Source organism: Heloderma suspectum, chromosome 4, assembly GCF_057233095.1.
Source record: "Heloderma suspectum isolate Gila_16-S chromosome 4, 16-S_ref, whole genome shotgun sequence".
NCBI classification, from domain to species: domain Eukaryota; kingdom Metazoa; phylum Chordata; class Lepidosauria; order Squamata; family Helodermatidae; genus Heloderma; species Heloderma suspectum.
The window spans coordinates 267547384-267569853 of record NC_139461.1 but is presented as its reverse complement, the minus strand read 5'-3'; the positions used below and the strand labels follow the sequence as shown (position 1 = coordinate 267569853).

Here is a 22470-nt window from a genome sequence, read left to right as displayed (position 1 = left end):
TCCAACCTGTGATTCATCCAACCCGGTGTTTCTCATGATGTACTCTGCATATAAATTAAATAAGCAGGGCAACAATATACGGCCTTGTCTTACTCCTTTCCCAATTTTGAACCAATCGGTTGTTCCATGTCCGGTTCTTACTGTTGCTTCTTGACCCTCGTACATGTTTCTCAGGAGACAAGTAAGGTGGTCTGGTACTCCCATCTCTTGAAGAATTTGCCACAGTTTGTTGTGATCCACACAAAGGCTTTAGCGTAGTCAATGAAGCAGAAATAGACGTTTTTCTGGAATTCTCTTGCTTTCTCCACGATCCAGCGAATGTTGGCAATTTGATCTCTAGTTCCTCTGCCTCTTCGAAACCCAGCTTGTACTTCTGGTAGTTCTCGGTTCACATACTGCTGAAGCCTAGCTTGTAGGATTTTGAGCATAACCTTGCTGGCATGTGAAATGAGCGCAATTGCGCGGTAGTTTGAACACTCATTGGCATTGCCCTTCTTTGGAACTGGAATGAAAACTGACCTTTTCCAGTCTTGTGGCCATCGTTGAGTGTTCCAAATTTGTTGGCATATTGAGTGCAGCACTTTAACAGCATCATCTTTTAGGATTTTAAATAGCTCAGCTGGAATACTGTCATCTCCGCCAGCTTTGTTGTTAGTAATGCTTCCTAAAGCCCACTTGACTTCACTCTCGAGGATGTCCGGCTCAAGTTCAGTGACCGCACTATCATGGATATCAGGAACATTAAGATCTCTCCTGTATAGTTCTTCTGTGTATTCTTTCCACCACTTCTTAATCTCATCTGCTTCTGTTAGGTCCCTGCCTTCTTTGTCCTTTATTATGCCCATCTTTTAGGTGCAGAGGGTTTATTTTGATCGCAGTGGTTAACGTTTTTATAGCTGAGGCAGCATCCCTTAATGGTGTCTAATTGGGAACTTTTATTAAAAACGGAGGCAGTGAGCGCCATAGATCCAAGCCTCAAATGGGTTTTTTTCTTAAAAGAAATGTAGGTGGGTTAACCCATATATTGTTCAATCACATGTGGCACTAGTGGCAAGATAACCTACGGTATTTCTCTCACATGTGAGTTTTAGCACTACATCCATTGACTGCTACAGCATCTAATCAGAACAAGCTCAGAAACACAGGACTAAAGCCAAACTGTCATGAGTGCATATTTTCTTCACATATTATGATATGGTGACTCTAGTCGCATGTTGGGAAACTGAGCATGACTTGGAACATCCCTAAATGTCTATCAGTAAAATATTTAATTTATTTATTTTATTTATTTAATTTCTATACCGCTCAATAGCCGAAGCTCTCTGGGCGGTTCACAAAAATTAAAACCAAACACACAATAAAACAATTTAAAATATATAGAATATTAAAACTACAATATAACAATACAACCACAATAAAATCTAGCAGCAGTACAGGAGTTTAAAATACAGATTTAAAACAGCAAAGATAAAAATTTAGAAAGCTAAAATGCCTGGGAAAATAAAAAGGTCTTCACCTGGCGCCGAAAGGAATACAATGTAGGCGCCAGGCGAACCTCACTAGGGAGCTCATTCCAGAGCCGGAGTGGCACAGCAGAAAAAGCCCTCCTCCTAGTAGCCACCCACCTCACTTCCTTTGGCAGGAACTCACGGAGAAGGGCCTCTGATGATGACCTTAAGGTCCGGGCAGGCACATATGGGAGGAGGCGATCCTTCAGGTAACCTGGCCCCAAGCCGTTAAGGGCTTTGAATGTTAACACCAGCACTTTGAATCGGGCCTGGAAATGGACTGGCAGCCAGTGCAGCTGGAAATGTACTGGTGTAATATGAGCTTGCAGGCCAGTCCCTGTTAACAATCTTGCTGCCCTTGGACCAGCTGAAGTTTCCGGACCGTTTTCAAAGGCAGCCCCACGTATAATGCATTGCAGTAATCCAGACGAGAAGTTATCAGAGCATGGATAACTGTAGCTAGGCTATCTCTGTCCAGATAAGGGCGTAGTTGGTATACCAGCCTAAGCTGATAAAAAGTGCTCCGTGCCACTGAGTTCACCTGTGCCTCAAGTGACAGTTCTGGATACATTTATCTAATGTAAAGATACATTAGATCAATAATTTTAATAAGGAAGAAATAAATATGCTGGGAATCTTGCAGAGAGGATTAAACACACACACACACACACACACACACACACATACACACAGCCCCCATGGCTTCATTATTTCCAGGCATTCTATATCTCTAGATTTCAATAAAAGTCTTATTACATAGTTTTTAGAAATCATTTGGGGGGAGTAAAGGCTGGGTAACGATATATAAACATGTCTTAAATTATAAAAGAAAATATTTCATAATCCAAAGCTGTTCAATTTTTCCAATTTGGGGGGGGGGGGAACAGAAACGGTCCTTGGAAAAAACAAGAGGAAATGTTTTCCCCCAGATTTTTCTAGCCCTTCACATCTCAACTCATGAGCTGCATAACCACTTCACCTCTCACCAAAAAGCAGAAACAGAGCTCTTTATTAGAGAGTTCCACAATGCACCTTTCTACAGCAAGGTGGGAAGGTTATTTTTTTCCCTAGAGGCCCTCAAACTTATGACTACCTCAATCAACATCAATCTGCCATCAACCTGTGAAGAGCAGCAGGCCCCAGCAGTTCCATGGAGTACAACGCTCCTCATAGTTCAAGATCACATATATATATTTCTGAGTTTAAGCCTGCAGGATCTGTTCTGATGTAACTGTGGACAGCACTAAATACTTTATGCACTGTGGGGACGTTCAGCTGAATTTGGTACAACTCATGGAAGTGTGAAAAATCAAGCATGTTATTAATCTTTTGTGTTAAAGCCACAATCCTTCAATATATGACAACCTGATCTATATTTATAAAGACTGACCTTGAAATCTAGTTAAATATATTCCTCTCTACCTCCTGAGTATCGTATAAGAAAAGGGGGACGAACAGCCTGCATATAAAAAGTCATTAAAGTTTGATGAGGGCTCATTGAGTCAGCATATTTTTAAACTTTATTCAAGTGATGTAATAAATTACAGTCATTTTAAGGTTTAATATCAGTTGACATAGTGTTAATTTCAAATAGATTTTTTGAAACACTGTCATTTTTCTTTGACAAATTGACAGATTTGTCCATCCCTAAAAGTTAAATCATGATGAAGACTAACCAGGTTTTCGCTTAAACTCTTAACTGAAACTACAACTTGAAGTAGATTTTAATTCCTTTTGCACTTATAATCCATTAGTGTGTTCTACCAATGTTTAGAATTTAGGCTACAATCCTAAACACACTTACTTAGAAGTAAGTACCAACTGACTTCAGTGAAACTTTACTAGATTGTGCTGTCAGGAAATTGTTTTTAAAAAGTTATTGTAGCTCTATACATACAACCCAAATGTATGAATTTACCTGAAGATTCATTGTTGCAAAGATATCGCTATGGTCTCTCTTGCTAACCTCCCTTGTTTTATCCAGTGCAGCATGTTGCATTTATTCTACAATTTCATTTGTGCAAGTTTCAACGTGACAGTAGAACTGTCAACTGGTTAGCATGTTTTGTAGATGATCAGCTTCTAACCAAGCTCTCACTTTCCGCTTACTACAATACAATAATGAAAGTGTTTGAACAAAGATGAAAAGCAATTTCACATGCATGCAAACTTGCACCCGAGTAGATTGTGGTCTTGATTTATCTATTAGTTTGCCTAAAAATCACCATCTGTGTTTATATCCAGTTACCGTAATAATGTGAGTCAATTAACTCTACCTGTAAAATCATTTTACATCATAGTCTCTAGCTAGCTTAAAAGATAAGCTTTTCCTTCAGATTCTAACAGCACACATACACTGTCAGGATCTGATAGCATATTTTTGTTTAGAAAGGGGGTTTTCCGCTCGCCATACTGGCCAATGATTCTAAAGGATTTCTACCTTCCTCTGTACGGTGTTGAATGGTTCACATCTGCTCACTTCACCGAATCACTTCAGAAAGCTGGCTGAGAGACACACCTCTGAATGCTCCCCCATGTAAAAATACTCCTTACATACAAAAAGCTAACATATTGGGGGGGGGGGGGCATGATGTGGAGCAGGAACATTTCCAGTGCTTTATTTTTCCATGAAAAATTTTCCAAGTTCATTAGTAAAATGAACAGATAGCAACTGTAAATATAATTTTAGGCAAGTTCAGCAGTTTCAAAGTTGTAATTAATTTTTTTCAGGTGATTCAATGAAAAAATCGACATAATGTAACATTTCAATCACATTAAGTGTGCTTTAACTTTTCCCCTCAAATATTTCAGGTCAAATACCTATGGGGTACTAAGACAAAAGAATGTGTTGTTTTTTGTTTAGCTTTGTTGTTTATTAAATACAAGTAAAACAAAGATGCTAAACTAGCTCACTCTCTAGGGCAGGGGTGGGCATCTTGTAGCCCTCCAGATATTTTGGTCTACAATTCCTATCATCCCTCACCATTAACTATGCTGGCTAGGGCAGATGGGAGTTGTAGGCCAACAGCATCTGGAAGGCCAGAAGTTGCCCACCCACATCAGAAAATTTCCAAAGCAAATTACCCTATGCAAATTGCCCTAATTTTCTGGAAAACCCACATCACTGGGCGGGGGGGGGGGGGACTAAGATAAAGACTTCTTCCTGACATGCTATGTCTTCTATGTGCAGGGAGGGGTTTTTTTAAGGGGGGAGCATCAATCACACAATTCCTCACTTGCATCCTTAAACATTACAATCCCAGGAGAGTTGTATCAGATAAAGCTGTACAATCATCAACAGAGGGAGGAATCCTATGTCCCCTACATAGCATCTGGGGGAACAGGATTTTTTGGATTCCTAGCTCGGCGCTTGAGGACAGGGCTCCATGCTCAGAGCCAGGAAACCATGCTCCCCTCCCCCTCACAGCCAGTGTGGAGAGAAAGGGGCATTCCTGGGGGAGAGGAGGAGATTGGGGTGCCATTCCTATGATCTTTCCTATGGCCGCCCCAGCCTCCTTTCCTCCCACTCCCCAAAGCCTCCACTAGATGGGCAAAATGTCCCGTTTAGCCTAAAATACAGAGAGGCAGGCACAAGGCACCTCTCCCTGCACAGGAGACTCATAAGCCTCCGAGCTTGGGGGCTTACAAGTACCCAGCGTGCAGCCCATAGGACTACACCCTTATTTGCTGAAGTCATTGCAAAAGTCTATTACTAAGAACAAAACAAAACCTTTCTGCAGCCATCTCTGATATGTTTGCCAGAGTCTAGCAACCCTGTTTCTGGGGAGGGGGCCAGCATAGCTCAGTAGCAGAGCAGATGCTTTTCATGCAGAAGGTCTCAGATTCAATCCCTGGTATCTCCAGCAGGACTCCAGCAGGAAAAGCCTCTGCCTCAGGCCCTAGGGAACTACTGCCAGTCAAAGTAGACAATGCTGGGCAAGATGGGATCCAACTCAGAATATGGCCGATTCATATGTTTATATTTTAGATCAAGGGTTCTCAAATGTTTTAAAACAGGAACCTCCCTAAATCCAAAAGAAAACAAGGTAGACATTTTGCCTGTCAGCACTACCTCTTGCCAGCCCAAAGGAAAATTGAACAAGCAGGACCTAATGTTTCCACAGTATGCTTTGAGGGTCTGAATGGTGCAACTGTACAGAAACAAAATGTCTAAATAACCTTCTGTTATAGCCCCAATTAAAAATATGGAAGTAGGATTAGAATTCATGAGCTGAAGACGACATTTCCAGGCATTTTATTTGCCTTAACTAGCTTTTAGAACATATAACCAGCAGATATCGAAACTTCCTCCATCTCTGTGAGGGCTAGAAGCTTTTGTTTTCAAAAGAGGAGCTGGTTCTCTTCACAGGATTTTAAAATATTTAAGAGGCATAGAATCTGCAAGTCAGCCAAACATTTCCCAAACCTGGCTTATAGCCCATAAAAGGAGTTTTCAGTTCTTTGAACACCTCTGCCTCAAAAACAACACATGTATAGGCATTGTGACTAACACCACCACTAGACACCAAAAACATAGTGACCTGGTTCACACATAACACTTACCCATGGTTTATTTAACCCATAGTTTGTTGCCCTACCCAGGGCTTGAGGCTGTTCACATGGGCCACTTCTGCTTTGCATAATCAACCTCTGGCCAATCCAATAGTAGGTTGTTCCATGACGTGCGAACTCAAACATTTTGACCTAGTCATGGGTTCTTTTGCCAGGCTACAGAGGCAGCAGGCAAGAGTGGGCAACCCCCCCCCCCAACTGTTCTGCATACCAGTACTACTCTGCCGCAAAGGCATTTGGGATACAGGGAAAAAGCAGGCAAAGGAGGAGTGAAACAAACAACTCAGGAATTGAGGAAACAAACCATGGTTCGTTTGATCATCTGGCAACAAGATGCCCCCACCTTTTTTAATGCCACAAGTAACACACATTGTGAGCCAACCCTTTGAGATAAATACCAACATTTAAGCAATTTGTTGCTGTATTTCTAAGGGTTGGGAGATATCTCCTGTTTTTGTTTTGCTTGATCAACTGCCAGAAAAAGACCCAGTTTGCACATAACAGCAGCAATTCGTGGCTTAATTTACCTATGATTTTCCAGACCACATGCAGGATTCACATGTAACGACAACCCATATTCAACCCATACTCTGGTTTGTCATTACATGCAAACCAGGCCATTGGGTTGTTTGTGGGTTAAAGAACTAATTGTTGGTTAACTTTGGGTTGTTTAACCCACAAACAACCCTAGCACCCCAGAGTACAGGTTAAATATGGGTTGTTGCTGAATTGTGGGTTGACATTACATGTGAATCCTACACTATGATTTAACTATGGGTTGTTAACTATGAACAACCCAAGAAGAGAACCCATGGTTTGTTGCTGAGTTGTGAACTCTGGGTTGTTCGTGGTTAACAACCCATAGTTAAAGCATAGTGCAGGGTTCACACATAGCAACAATCCAAAATTCAACATGCCATGATTCAACAACAACCCATACTCTAGGTTGTCATTATGTGCAGAACAGGCCAAAGTTTCCAGGTTCGCACATCATGCTACAAACTACGATCAGGCCGATCGGAGGCCAATTATGCAAAGTGGAAGCAGCTCGTGCATGGCACACAACAAGGAAAATCCAAGGTTAATTAACCCATGATTTGCCACTATTATGTGCAAATCAAGTCTTTGTCTGGAAGACAATCAAACAAACGGTGGTTTGTTTTCTCAATTCCTGGGCTGTTTGTTTCCCTCCTCCTTCGCCTGCTTCCTCCCTGTATCCCAAAAGGCCTTAGCAGCACTACAGTAGTGATATGCAGAGCAGATGCAGTTTTTGCCCACTTTTGCCTGCCATCTCTGTAGCCTTGTGAAACAACCCATGAACAACCCACAGTTCTGGGTCTACACATAATGACAACCCATGGTTTAAACAACCGAGATTTCACAACCCAACAACAAACCATTGGTTCTCTTTCTGGTTTGTTTGTGGTTAACAAACCATGGTTTGTTAGTGTGGCTGGGTTCGCACAACACAACAAGCTAGAATTCAGGATGGGTTAGTGTTATGTGTGAAGCCATCTATCCACTATGGGTTAGTGTTATGTGTGAAGCCAGCCAGTATAGAAGTGTCCTATCCTGGAGATTTCATGCTTATTCCCTGCAAGATTTCAGATGGAGCTGTGGATTTAGAGTGGCCAGTTGCCATCCCTTCCCTTCCACAGGCTCTTATTTTCTATCAAAATGCTTCCATATGGCTGTGGTACTTGAGATGAAAAAAAATGGAGCTAAAGTCACTTGCCTAGAAACAAATCATTTTCTCCAGTTTTTAAATTAATGGAACTATCTTCCATTAAAACTCTAAGAATATATGCTGAAGATAAAAAAAAACAAATGTACAGCCCAACTGTATACATTCCTGTTGCTGTGGCCACACAAACATTGGTTTATGCTGCTGCTATAGCCTTCTATGCCTACCAGTGCAAATTCCCACCCTTGTACTTACTGACAGAGGAGTTTAACTAAGGATTGCCCCAAATTATATCACCTGCTGGTGTCTAGGACTTCTGTAAATCGCCCAAAGAGCTTCGGTTATGGGGCAGTATAGAAATGTAAATGTTCATCATCATCACCACTATAGGAGCTCTCAGGATCCCACATTAAGGCACTTATGTCCCTGTCCTGCTGCTGCACCACAGCTAACTGTAGAGGTAGTCTTTATCAAGAGACAACACGAGGCAGCCGCTTCAGGTGGCAGGGTGGGAGACAGACCAGATCCATGAACACAAGCCACCAGCAACTTCTCCTGCACAAGTCCCATTGAAATTAATGGAACTTGCACATAAACATTATTGTGCTCTTGCACAGGTCTTGCTCATTTCAACAAGGTTTGCACAGGAGAAGTTCCTGGTGGACTCTGTCCCATGATAATTACCAGAGACTGGGGAGCATGTAGATTTTCTGCCTCAGACACCAATGCATCTTGGGCATGCCCTTGTTGATTCTGGTGTCCTTGTTAAGCACCTGTAACCTTAGGGTTAATGTCTGCATAACAAGGCATGGATCGGGCTATTAAAGTATAGTTCAGCAAGTACTTTTTCCACCTAATTTCCCTGAAGATACATCAGAACAAGTTTACTTCACCTTCAATAGGCCCAGTTAGTTCTTCAGCCCCACAAAGATCAATAGGCCCCATCATTCACACACACCCCAACTCTTATTTAGAAGAACCCAAAAAACCCTAGGGCTCAAACTACACATTTGTCCCAATCACTTATAAAGTGGAGTGGGACGGGGTGTGTGTCTGATTTTTAGAGCAAAAAGGAAACACAGGTGAGGAGAGCAGAACCCTCCCTGCACTTACGTCATGATCGCCTCTCTCCCACATACACACAGCATTAGTCTCTCAGCCAATCTCCCTTTAATATCAGAGCTGGGCTGAGGAGAAAAACACTTGGATGACAGTCGAGAAGTATGCTATGAATCCCTACAAGGATTCATTCTCCCAACCAGCACATCCCTTTTGGTTTAAACACTGGGGGGAAAACACCCAAGTGTATATGTGATTGGGACATGCCCAGGTATAACCAAATGCTGCCATCATGTGCATTGGAATCTTAAGATATCATATGAAACATAAATGCATCAAAGTAATGATTTCTGCTGCTGTCCTTAAAAAGAAGTCCGTGTTTGCATGCAGCCTCCCTGATAAAACATGCAAAACGAAATATTTTATTTGGCCTATCATTATGCACCTGAAACCTTTATGACTCATCTGAAGATATCGGGGTGGGGGGTAGAAGTCAGAAATATTATTGTATTGTATCCTTTTAGCTTGTTATGGTTTGATAATGTGTTTTCTTCTTTTAGCTTTTATGGTTTTATAGGTGTGTTTTTTTTAGTTTTGTAATGTGCCCAGAGGAAGTCTGTTATTGGGTGGATTAAAAATACAATAAATAAATAAATTGGCCTGACTTTTGCAAAATCAAGAATGATTAAGAACAAATAATACTGAAGCTCTCTATTCGTTATTAAGGTAAACCAACATATAGCTCATGAAATAACAACGTCTATATACAAATGTTTTGCTTTTATATTGTAGCCTATATCAAATACAACTGCGGAAGCCTTACCCAACCTGGTGACCTCTAGATGTTTTACAATTCAACTCCCATCAGTCTCAGCCAGCATGCCCAATGGTCAGGAACGCTGGAAGTTATAATCTAATTCATCTGGAGAGCACCAGGTTGGGAAAGGCTAGAGCACACATTCCTAACAGTGTATGTTTGTCAACATGGTAGAAGTAATCAGATGGGGAGCAAGTACGGCCAACAGCAGAAGGGTGCAAAGGGAACCTTTTAATAAATGGCTCATACCAGAATTAGACCAGTATAAACTTGGTATTCTATTCTTCCTCCAAAGAACTTGGAGTACATGGGGTTATTTCAGTCATTCTTCACAACTCTGTGAAGTAGGATGGGACTGAGGCAAGACCACAGAGTAAAGTTCATGGTTGAGGAGGAATATAAATCTGCCTCCAAGTCCAACATTCTATCCACTGTACTACACAGGCTCTTCAGCTGATACAAATGGCATAATCTGGGGAAGATGTCAACAGTGCCAATATTTATCTGGTATAATCAGCTATATGTCGCAGGAATGTCTAATATAAGGACAGAGAGAGAGAAAGAGAGAGAGAGAGAGACCCATAAAGGGCCAATATTTGCAACATAATACTGAAGAGAAGAAAAGATGCTTTTAACGCAAACATTCATTTATCTGGTCAAATAGTACTCTCCAGCAAGCATACTGATCTGTAACATGTTGAAATAGAGCATAGTGGTGCCCTTCTAAACTATACATATCTTTGTTACACTCTGCACAAAAGGGCAATAGAAACAAATGATGACAATGTTCGCTAATTTTATGAGGCCACCTTTACCTTAGAGCCCAAAACCCATTTCTTGGGATGGTTTTTGGGCTCCAAAAAACACTTCAAATGTGACTTTCTTCCTACACAGAGAATACTTACATGTAACATCCAGTTTTATAATAGCTAGCATGATTATTTTTAGTTTAATGTTTACTGTTGCATCATTTTCATGTGTATGACACCTAAAGTATTTTGGCAGATGGTCAGGATATAACTTATGGAAATAAATAAATAGGGGAGGAAAACATACAATGCATGAATCTATTTCTGCTGTTCGTATGTGACTGGGAAGCCACACAACCAACTGATGCTTCTTAGCAAGTGTACACCTTATGTACATCTAGTAAGAAAGATGTATGTGCAGTCCTCTCACACCACCTACATATGGTTTACATGCTTTTTCCTACACAGATAGCACTCATATGACTTGAGATAATGTACATCAGGGATAGGGAGAAAGCAGATCTCCAGATGTTTTGGACTTCACCTCCCAGCACTGGCCATGCAGGCATAGGGTTCTGGGATTTCAAGTCCAAAACATCCAGAGATCTACCTTCTGCCCCCACCCCCAATGTATATGATGCGGTTTGAATATGCATAATACTAAGAAGTAGAAATAGTAAACCTTATCTTATTACTATACTAAATATGCAAGGAGAAAATCACATTTGAAGCAGCTCTCAAAAAGCAACTATTTATTTATTTAATTAAATTTCTTAATCACCCATCTGGCCAGTCACCCGGCCACTCTGGGTGATGTACAATGGTACAATTTAAAACAGTAAAATTATACATTAAAACGTTTAAAAATACCCTAACCCACCCCAAATGCCTGCCTGAATAACCAAATTTTCAGTGAATGGTGGAAGCTCATTAAAGAGGGGGCATGGCGGAGTTCCCTAGGGAAGGAGTTCCACAGGGTGGGGGTCACCACAGAGAAGGTCCTCTCCCTCATTCTCACCAGCCTAGCTGACCTGGCTGATGGACAGAGAGAAGGCCATCCGAGGCTGATCTTGTTAAGCAGCCTGTCTGGTGTTGCTGGAGGTGCTCCTTAGAGATAGGCTGGGCCAGAACCACATAGGGTTTTAAAGGTCAAAACCAACACCCTGAATTTGGCCCAGAAAACAACTAGTAACCAGTGCAACTCCTTCAGCACCAGAGGGATGTGATCATGCTGGCGGCTGCCTTTAATCAGGCAAGCTGCCGCGTTCTGTACCAGCTGCAGCTTCCAAACCATCTTTAAGGGTAATCCCACATAGAGCGCATTACAGTAGTCTAGACCAGGGGTCCCCAACCCCCGGGCTGTGGACCAGTACCGGTCTGTGGCCTGTTAGGGACCAGGCCACAGTAGGGGTGTGGGAACCCCCCCTTACCTTGCGTCTGTGGGGAGGGAGGCGATCCATCCCTCCCCCCCGCCCTGGAATCCTCACCAACTCCAGCCCTGTTCTTGCAGTAATAGCCTATTACTGCAAAGAACAGGGACTTAAATGGCGTCCGCATAGCGGACGCCATTTGCATCCCAGCATCCAGAAGTCCTCCCCCAGCCGGAGCCGGCCAGCAGCTCCGCAACGAGTCCAGGGTCGGCGAGGATTCTGGGGGGGGGGGACGGATCCCCCCCGCAGACCCAAGGTAAGGGGGGTTCCCACACCCCTACTGCGGCCCAGTCCCATCCCCCCCCCGGTCTGTGGAAAAATGGTCTTCCACGGACCGGTCCCTGGTCCCAAAAAGGTTGAGGACCACTGGTCTAGACGAGAGGAGACCAGGGAATGTAGTACCGATGGGAGCAGATGGTCGGGAAGGTAGGGGCGCAGCCGCAGTATCAGATGGAGTTGGTACAACGCTGTCCAGCTCACGGCTGACATCTGAGCCTCCATGGACAGCTGGGAGTCTAAAATGACCCCCAGGTTGTGGATCTGGTCTTTCAAGGGTAGCCGTACCCCATTCAACACCAGGTCAACATCCCCCAACCTCCTCTTGACTCCCACCAAAAGTACCTCGGTCTTGTCAGGGTTCAGCTTCAGCTTATTCCTCCCCATCCAGCCACTCCCCATCTCCAGACATTTAGACAGGAATTCTACGGCCAACCCTGGTGAAGATTTGAACGAGAGACAGAGCTGCGTGTCATCCGCATATTAATGACACCGCACCCCAAACCTCCTGATGATAGCCCCCAGTGGCTTCACATAGATGTTAAATAGCATCAAGGAGAGGATGGAACCCTGTGGCACCCCACAAGTGAGCAGCCACGGGTCCAACACCTCCTCTCCCAGTGCTACCCTCTGGTACCTGCTGAAGAGGAAGGACCGGAACCACCGTAATACGATATCTCCAATGACCATCCTCTCCAGGCGGTCCAGGAGGATACCATGGTCAACGGTATCAAAAGCCACTGAGAGGTCGAGGAGAACAAGGAAGGAGCATTCACCCCTATCCAAAGCCCTCCTAATATCTTCCACCATAGCGACCAGGGCCGTTTCTGTCCCATTCCCAGGCCTGAAGCCCGATTGAAATGGGTCTAGATAATCAGTTTCTTCCAAGTGTGCTTTCAACTACATAGCCACCACCTGCTCAGTGATCTTGCCCAAAAATGGCAGATTTGAGACTGGGCGAAAGTTGTCCAAGGATGGCTTCTTTAAGAGCGGTCTTATCACTGCCTCCTTGAGGGCTGATGGCATCACTCCCTCCTCAAGGGAGGCATTCACCACCGCCCTGATCCCCTTACCCAATCTACAAGTTATTTTCTTTTGGGTTGTTGGATACATGTGGTTCAGGAAGAATTAACAAACATTTCAAAATTACAGACAAGAGAAGTACATAATCAATCCTCTCAGTTTTGATTTTCCAAAACACTTCTTTCCCTTTTAAACATCAGTAATTAATTTGTGCCTGGGAAGTGAGATTTACATTGCAATACTATGCATGTCTACTCAAAACAAGTCCCCTCTGATCAATGGAGCTTACTCCCACGTAAGTGGGTATAGAACTTCAAACTTAATCCTACTAATTATTGTTTCTTCAAATGCAAAAAACAGAACTGATCCATGGACCCACAAGAACTTTGAGCCTCTGCTTTCTGTATCATTATTTAATAAATTTATTGGTCTCTTCTCCACAAAAATTCACAAGGCAACTTACACAGCAAAAATAACTAGTCAAACATTAAGGAGATCCATATAAAAATGCAACTAAAACTGGAAGATAAAAACCCAGACAGCATCAACCTGATAATTCAACAGCCAGGAAAGCCTCTTGCATGTATGTGCAAACTGCACCAACCAAAGGGAACTTTAAATGAAGGTAACTAGTGATTAAAGAAAAGCTTGCATCTTGCTCAAAAGAATCGGAAGTAAAATGCAGTGCTACATGGACCTACAAAACTTCTTGAAGATGCCCACTTCTGCTTGACTGGCCCACTGGGAAAATGTTTTTTCAAAACTCACAAGTCTAAGCTTGCATAGATCTGTATCAGCCAAAAGGTAAACTAGTCTGTAACATCTGGAGAGAGCAATCCTATGTCCCCTAGACAGCATCTGGGGGAAATAGGATTTTTTGGTTTCCCAACTCCAAGCTTGTAGACAGCACTATGAGCTCATAGCCAGGAAACCTTGCTCCCTGCCCCCTCCCCTTGTTGCTGGAGCGGTGAGAACCACAGCAGCTGCCCCTCCATGCTTGTCCGTGCTCGTAACATGGAGCACAGACAGAGTAAAAAGGGGGCATTCCTGGGGGTGGGGAGGAGAGGAGACCACGGAAACTGTTTTAGACAGCTTCCTATGTGGTCTCCAGCCCCGTTCCCACCCCCTCCCCAAAGCCACGCTTAGACGCCCATAGTTGGGCATCTAAGGGAAACTGCAGGGCAGCCAGAGCACAGAAGGAATCCTCTCCTCTGTGCTTCAGCCACTCGGCATCGGATAGGCAGTCGCCTCCGACTTCAGAGGAAGTCAGAGGCGACTGTCTATCTCAACAAGACTGCACCCTAAGAGTCTAAGCATAAAGACCCCCCCAAGTAACCTCTTTAGAGATATGGAGCCACTCTGGAAGCACCTTCACTGAGTTTCCTCTCAAGGGTTATACTCTGGAGTTAAAAACAACAACACTGTTCTGCAAGTCTGTAGCAGAAACAAGCTGTGTACAGCACCAAACATATGAAATAGTAGCTTTGAACTTTAAAATATTAAAATTAATAAGTGAGGAATAGATAATGAATCTGCCTACACAAGCCAGCCCCCACATTAAGTTAATCAGCAGAGGCTTTAACATGCTGTCAGAGGTTCATTTATAGTACAATGCTAAGGAGCTGCTATTCTAGACAGAGGGTTCTGAGATCGGAGCCCTCTGTCTATCATGTCCTGCCAGGCATGATGGGAGGAATGACACCTATCATCTCATGTCCTGCCAGGCATGATGGGAGGAATGACACCTATCATCTCCCAGGAAACATAGGATTGCGCTGCCTGCTAGAATATGAGAAAGGGCCTTGTTAGTTACAGCACCCAGACCGCGGGGTTCTTTCCTCTGGCAAGCTTGATTAGTCCCGTCCTTGAAGGCCTTTTGGCAAATGGTTAAAACATTCTCATTTCACCAGGCCTTGGGCTTGATTTGAACTGTTTATCCCCCTGCAATGAGTTCAATTGAGCCAGCTACAATTTTAGCTCTCAGTTTGTTGTGTTATTGTGTTATTTCAAAGCATGTTTGGTATTTTGTATTATGGAATTTATTGCCATATTTTGATCATTATAAGCTGCCTTGGGGGCCTATTTGGACTGAAAGCTGGGGTAACAAAATGATCAGATAAATAAATAAAAAGAACACATACATATGGACCTTTTTTCTCTTTTTTAAGGCAGATAGCTCACTTAACCATTGTGCGGGGCAATGGAATGCCTGACCCAGCATTCAATTTGCTAGTATATTTGTCTGTATTTATTTATTTGTTATATATATTAAACACTATACAATACATTTAAAACTACAAAAATAAAAATCACAATAAAACACTAAAATCCGCATAAACAGCATAAAATCCAGATAAAAATGAACCAACACAATGTAATAAATACAATATGGAATACAAGAAGAAAAATAACCACAATGTACAGGAGTTAAAACATCACAGGGACAGATCTTCAAAAGCCTGGGAGAACAGAAAAGATTTAACTTGGCATCAAAAGGACAGTAATGTAGGCAGCAGACAGGCTTCCCTAAGGACAGCATTCTAGAGTTGGGGAGCCACCACTGAGAAAGTCCCCTGTTCATGGCCATCCCTTGATCTTTAGATTGAATGAGTACTCAGAGAAGCACTTCCATAGATTACCTTAAATCAGAGGTAGGTGCAAAGGGGAGGAGGCATTCCATCTGGTACCAAGGTCCCAAGCCAGGTAGAGCTTTATAGGTAAAAACCAGCACTTTGAATTAAGCCCAAAAACAAACTGGAAGCCAGCGAAACTGAGAAAGGATCAGCATAATATGTTCATAATACCTGGTCCTGCCCTGGACCATCTCAAAGACAGCCCCATGTACAAAACACAACAGTAATTCAAACAGGAGGTTCCCAGAACATGGATCGCTGCAGAGATATTATCTACCTCCAGACAGGGTCATCGCTGGGATACCAGCCTCCCATCGAGGTAAGATCAGAACCACTGCAAAGCAGTCCATCCACACCCAACCCAGCAGCCATTCCCAGAGGATACTATGGTCAATGGTGTCAAAAGCCACTGAGAGAACAAAGATGACTAAAGAAGTACTCCCCCCACCTGCCACATCTCTCTCCTGATAGAGGTCATCTCACAGGGTGACCAAGCCTATTTTGGCACCAAACCCAGTCCAAACCCTGATTGGAATGGGCTCAGAAAATCAGTGTCATCCAAAAGAAACTGCTAGTCGGCCACCACACACTCGAGCACCTTCTCAAGAACAGAACATTTGCCTTTGCCCTGTAAGTATGAAGACCTTCCAGGTCCAACAAAGATTGCTTCATAAGTGGTCACATTAGTGCTTCTTTAAGGAAACTGGGTCTACTCCCTGTCTTAAAGAGGAGTTTACTACCTCCTGGACCTAACTAGCTGTTCACTCCTTGCCAGATGGGCACTCCTTGCCAGCTTCAAGGGACAAGCAAACAAGTGATCGGCTGAACCCTTGTCCACTTCCTCGGGCCCTGCAAACTAACATTTCACTTGCAAAGATAGGTTCAGCTTATTCCATCAATGCAGGTTGGATTATGAGCTCTTTTTTTTTTACATCTGTCTGAACCATAAACAATCACCTTAAAGCAGCTGTTCCCAACAGGGTGCCCTCCAGGTGTTTTGGACAACAATTCCCATAAGCCCCAGCCAGGTGTTTTGGACAACAATTCCCATAAGCCCCAGCCAACATTGCCAATAACCAGGGATTATGGGAGCTGTAGTCCAAAACATCTGGAGGGCATCAGGCTCCCTATCCCTGTCACAAAGAATTGCTGATTTACCAAAGGTCCCACCAGGAATTACATACACTGGATCTTATTAGGGAGTGCAGGGAACAGGATGTTCAGTTCCTGTTTAGTCCCAAGAGTCACACCACCTCAGCATCCCCTGATACTAGGATACAGCTTTGAACAACGTTACTGAAACTACCATATGGAGTACAGCTCCATAAAAAGTTAGCACTAGCACTTTTCCTATCTAGGCTTTAGTCTAGTCAAGATGACAGCAGGATAATTATTTTGTATTATTATTATTATTATTATATGGACAATAACTAGTGATAAACTGCAGTAATTCTATGCAATTTACCTAGGAGTAAACCCAACTGCACATAGTAGGGCTCACTTCCAAGTAAATATACACATGTTTACACTGCATCGTAAGCATTTAAGCAAAAGAGTTCCAAAGAAATGGCAGTCTAGAAGTATAACCTGTAAGTATGCACACCATTAATAAACGGACAGATGTCTTTTTTTGCAATAATTGTTGCAGATGATTCTTTTTTAAAAAAAAAGAATTCTATAACTGACGTAATCCTGACATTTAATTCCGCATATCTGAATTAAACAACATCAAAATAATATCACTACAATGCCACCAAAGCATCACAGTTTACAAAGTTACACTAGAGCAACAGTCATTATTTCCCGTACTAAGCGCATGTCCTGAGCACAACTGAAGTCTAATTCTGACTGAGGGGGTAAATCTGTGTCTGAGCTGTAAAAGCAAGTGGGGGATTTCACATGACTACATGATTCTCCATATAAAAAATTGCCTCCATAAAAGCACATATCACAGGGAAGGGTTTTAGCCCAACACCCCCATCCGGAGGTTTACGACTTCAATGAGAGGTAGGCCTCAGTCTAGGGATCAAACTGTAAGTCAGAGAAAGAAACTATACAGGCTAGCAAATATTGACTGATTGATTTTATTACATATTTATCTCATCTTTCCTCGGAGGAGCACAGAGCAGAGTACATGAGATCATAACCAACTCCTATTTTATCTTTACAACAACACTGCAAGGAAGGTTAAACTGAGAGACTGTGACTGGTCCAGTCCAACACTCTATCCATTACACCGACTGGCTCTGAGAGTGCCAAACACTCCTGCCAAGGATAACACAAAAAATATCAAATGCTTCACCAGTCTCAGGTGTTCCCAAGTTTATTTAAAGTTTGGAGCAACTGTCAGAAAGGTAAATCAATACAGAGAAAATGCTTGGTATTGTATAAAAATGGTTTCACCATGCAGCAACTGCATATGATTTATTGTTCATCATCTCTTTACATTCTGTCTGTGAGCGTGTGGACTTCCCTCTGACTTCTCATAGCGTTTAGAGCAAGAAGCTTATTGATCAATACTAAGAATCTATTCTGATTACCAGTAAAAGTCATTGGTACAAGACATAAAGAATTCCCCGAAGTCATCAAAATGATGAGGATTAAGGCTGTGTAATGCGACTACAAGTTCACAAGGAGACAGCAGCAACAGAGTGAATGAGATGTGAGTCTAATGTGACTTGCCATGCCTTTTCTATTGTGACTACCACTGCAAAGTCACAAAAGATCTGTGTCTGCTCTGCACACAGCAAGAGAGGAGGAATGGATCAGCTGGCAATGATGATAGTTTTGTCCACAGCTGTTTTTACAGCACAGAAAGCCTTGCTCATTAATTGCTTTCATTAGCAGCTTTCATTTGTGTTTTCTAATCAGTTCAGGGTTAGAAGATGCCCTTGCTTGCCCTAGGTCAAGAAGTCCTGGGAGATGATATTCTAGGTTTTAAATTAATGAGTTGTTTTGCTGACTGCAGTGTTACATTACAAGACTGTGGCATGAATTGACATTTTGCCACAATACTGGCAGAAGTATAAAATCGCCATCAACATTACAGCTTTTATGGTATCATCCTAACATTACAATTAACATCACAACTGTACCATATAAGTTTTTTTGTAACTGTGGTCTTTCTAATACCTTGGACATTGTTACTGGATACTAGTAGCAGAATGATCTGTAATCATTCTACGGTATACAAACTTCATACTCCATGTGAAACCCCAAAAGGTTATTTGGAAAGCACTTCCCTCAACTAAGGGTTCCTCTTTGATATACATCCTACCATGCTACATCCACACTTTATAAGTTACTAGTTCATAGAGTCAGTGTGCACAGTCTTCCAGATCCATGCTTTTCCACATACACAGGCTCATGTGTGCCGTGTGCCATTTTCATAAACTCTGGAATGCTTACAGAACATGTCGCACAACCCAAAACATAATGCACTGTGGCGGTTACAAAACCTCATAAGGCGGGGGTCTTGCTCTTTTGCCCTGGATATCTCAGGAGACTGTTGGCACCTCTGATTTTTTTTTTTCTTCTAAAATCCTGCAAATATTTGCAAGCCTAATACAAAACTATCACTCACTCTGGGTGTCGAAATTCAGAAGATGGCAAAATACTGCTGGCGAGCACACGAAACAATGAAGGGAGGAGTGGAGATGGATTGGGTTTCCAACTCTCCATCGATGCTAATCTCTCCCTAGCCCCCGAATTGCACCAAACTTGGTCATGGTTGCAGGAATGCACATGACTCATGGACGTATTGTGGATGGATCTGCAAAAGAGGCAGGTGGGCTGGGCTGGGCTGGACTGGCCGTGTCTGTGTGTGTGTCTGTGTGTGTGTGTGAGAGAGAGAGAGAGGGAGAGAGAGAGAGAGGGAGAGAGAGAGGGAGGGAGCGCGTCTTGCGAGAGGGGAGGGGAGGGGAGGGGAGAGAAAAGAGAAAGCAAACTGCAGTGCGTGGGACTCGACCCAAGGGAGTCGCAGCTGGGGTTGGACGGCGCATCCTCCTTATCGCCACCCATGCAAAACAGTGGGCAGGCGCAGAGAACTTCTGGGGGTGAGAGGGTCACCAGTGGCGGCGGCCACATCCGTAGCCCACTGCACAGAGAAGAGGGAGGAGCTGCGGCTCCTTCCCCCACCCCCCGTCCAGAGCCTTGCGCTTTAAGGGGGAAGCTTCGCGCTGCAAGGGGAACCTGCGGGGCATCCCCGCTTGGCTCCGCATGGGTATCCTCCGCCTCCTCTCTCTCCCTCCCTCGCAACTCTGCGCAAGGGCATCATCGCATGCAGACACCCTCCGCGGCGCCAGCGGCTCTGCTCCCAAGGACAGAGCCTCCCCAACGCCATGACAGTGTCTGAGAGGGAGACGGAGCGCTGGGCGAGCCCCCTCCCCGGCGAGCCAGGGCCGCCTGCCCGCCTATGCCCGGCCGGCCGCCGGCTCCTTGGCCCCTGGCGCCTGCCCTGGCTGGCCCGGCGAGCGCGGAGTTCATTCATAGGCCGCCCCCGGGCTGGCTAGCGCGCCCCACGCGCCCCTCGCCCGCGCACGGCGCGCCAATAAAAAGTTCAGAGCACAACTTACCTAAAATGGCTCCTGCAGCAGCCAAAATACAAACAGCTATTATTTGGTGAAGTTTAGCCCAGACACCCTGCAAGGACAGCCTAGCCTGGCCCCGGCACGCCCCCGCGCCGCAGCCACTGGCCACCCGCAGCCCCCCAGCGCCTGCCATTGGAGAGTCGGCGCGTCAGGCAAGCGCAGCCCGCTCCAAGCTTGGCTGCAGCGCGCTTATTGCTAGCTCCATTGTGCTCCTATTTGCATTGATGTGATCGCTGCCGGGATTGGCTGTGGCAGGGACCGTGCAATCTCCCCCCGCTTCCCGCCCCAGCAATTCCTTGTGCCTCCCGGATCCGCAGCCCCGGTGCTTCCCTCCCCTGCGGCTCGCCCCCTTCGAGCTTTCCAGCTCTGCTAGCTGAGGCAGCCGGAGATGGAACTTTCTCAAGGCTCGCAAGGGCGAGAGAGATTTCTCCCCCCCTGTATCCTCCAATCAAGGGTGTTTTTACTTACTTCAGCCAGCATTAAAAGCGAAGGAGAAGGGAGGGGAGAAGGGGGGAAACCTCTCCCCCTTTGCATTCCACGTCTTTGCTCGCTTTTCATTTCCCGGATGTGAAATTTCCTGCATTTAAAGCACAGTGTCTGGAGGTGGAAGATGCAACGTCCGAGCAGGACGCCTGCAGGTCCTTCGTTCGTGTCTGGCAAGAACGCGACATGGACATAGTACTCCTGGGGATGTCAAGATTCCTTGGTCGAAATCCAAGACCTCCAGGCTGACGACGAGCTATAGAAACTGCGCCTTAACATAGCTTCCCTCTTCTGCTCGCAAAATTCTGTCGCTTAATGGCTGCAATGAGAGTTAATAAAATACATTTTGAAGCCCCGGGTTTTGCTAACTGATTTTAATGTTATGCAGTTGGTGATAGGCTAATGTGTGCAATTAAAATACCACTTGAATAGTGTTTCTATGGATTTTACTAATTCCTGGAAAAGAAACATTGAATGGATATTTCATACTTTATGCCAGTTATGTTATTTCCCCCACTACAACCATACACAGACTGTGACTAGGGTGTTACTCTTCAGAAAATATGACCAAACTGATATGGCATGTGTGGAGTAGATCCGCACCAATCATCTGTATGGAGAGAAGTAGTCATGAGTTTACTTCACTGCATGTCCAGTGCCCAATTTGACCCACATTTACCCTGGGGTCTGCTTGGCGCAGATTGGATGCAGCATGGCAAACATGGGTGGACTTACCTTGAGGGACCATGGTGTGAAGCAATTGCACAACTGCTTGCCCATGTGCTAAACTAGGGAAGAACTAAAGCTCAGTGGGAGAGCCCATGCTTTGCAGGAAGCATGTTTCAGGTTCCATTTCTGACACTGGTTAAAAGCAGGGTGTAGACAACATGATGCCCTCCAGATATTTTGGGCTACAGCTCCAATAAGCTCTAGCCAAGATAACCAACGGTCCAGGGTTGTGGGAGCTCCATAGATAGTCCAAAAAAATTGAAGGGTTGTTGTTGTTCAGTCGTTCAGTCGTGTCCGACTCTTCGTGACCCCATGGACCATAGCACGCCAGGCCTTCCTGTCCTGCGCTCTCTCCCAGAGTGTGCTCAAGTTCATATTCATTGCATCGGTGATGCTATCTAGCCAACTCATCCTCTGCCGTCCCCTTCTCCTTTTGCCTTCAGTCTTTCCCAGCATCAGGGTCTTTTCCAGGGAGTTTTCTCTTCGCATTAGGTGGCCAAAATATTGGAGCTTCAGCTTCATTATCTGTCCTTCCAATGAGCAGTCAGGGTTGATTTCCTTTAGGATGGACTGATTTGACCTCCTTGCAGTCCAGGGGACTCGTAAGAGTCTTCTCCAGCACCACAGTTCGAAAGCATCAATTCTTCGGCTCTCAGCCTTCCTTATAGTCCAGCTCTCACAGCCATACATTACTACTGGGAAAACCATAGCTTTGATTAGACGGACCTTTGTCGGCAAGGTGATGTCTCTGCTTCTTACTATGCTGTCTAGGTTTGCCATAGCTTTCCTCCCAAGGAGCAAGCGTCTTTTAATTTCATGGCTACAGTCACCGTCTGCGGTGATCTTGGAGCCCAAGAAAGTAAAATCTGTCACTGCTTCCATTTCTTCCCCTTCTATATGCCAGGAAGTGATGGGGCC

General features: G+C 44.3%; 1 protein-coding gene across 4 annotated transcripts in view; it reads right to left on the bottom strand.

Annotated features, from left to right (window-relative positions):
* Positions 1–20418, bottom strand: part of CHD6 (chromodomain helicase DNA binding protein 6) — a 160345-nt gene extending 139927 nt beyond the window's left edge. For all 4 annotated transcript variants that reach the window (XM_084853779.1, XM_084853781.1, XM_084853783.1 and 1 more), the window contains exon 1: positions 20326–20418. The gene's annotated coding sequence lies outside the window, so the exon portion shown is untranslated. The remainder of the gene's footprint in view (positions 1–20325) is intronic.
* Between the last annotated feature and the right edge of the window lie 2052 nt (positions 20419–22470).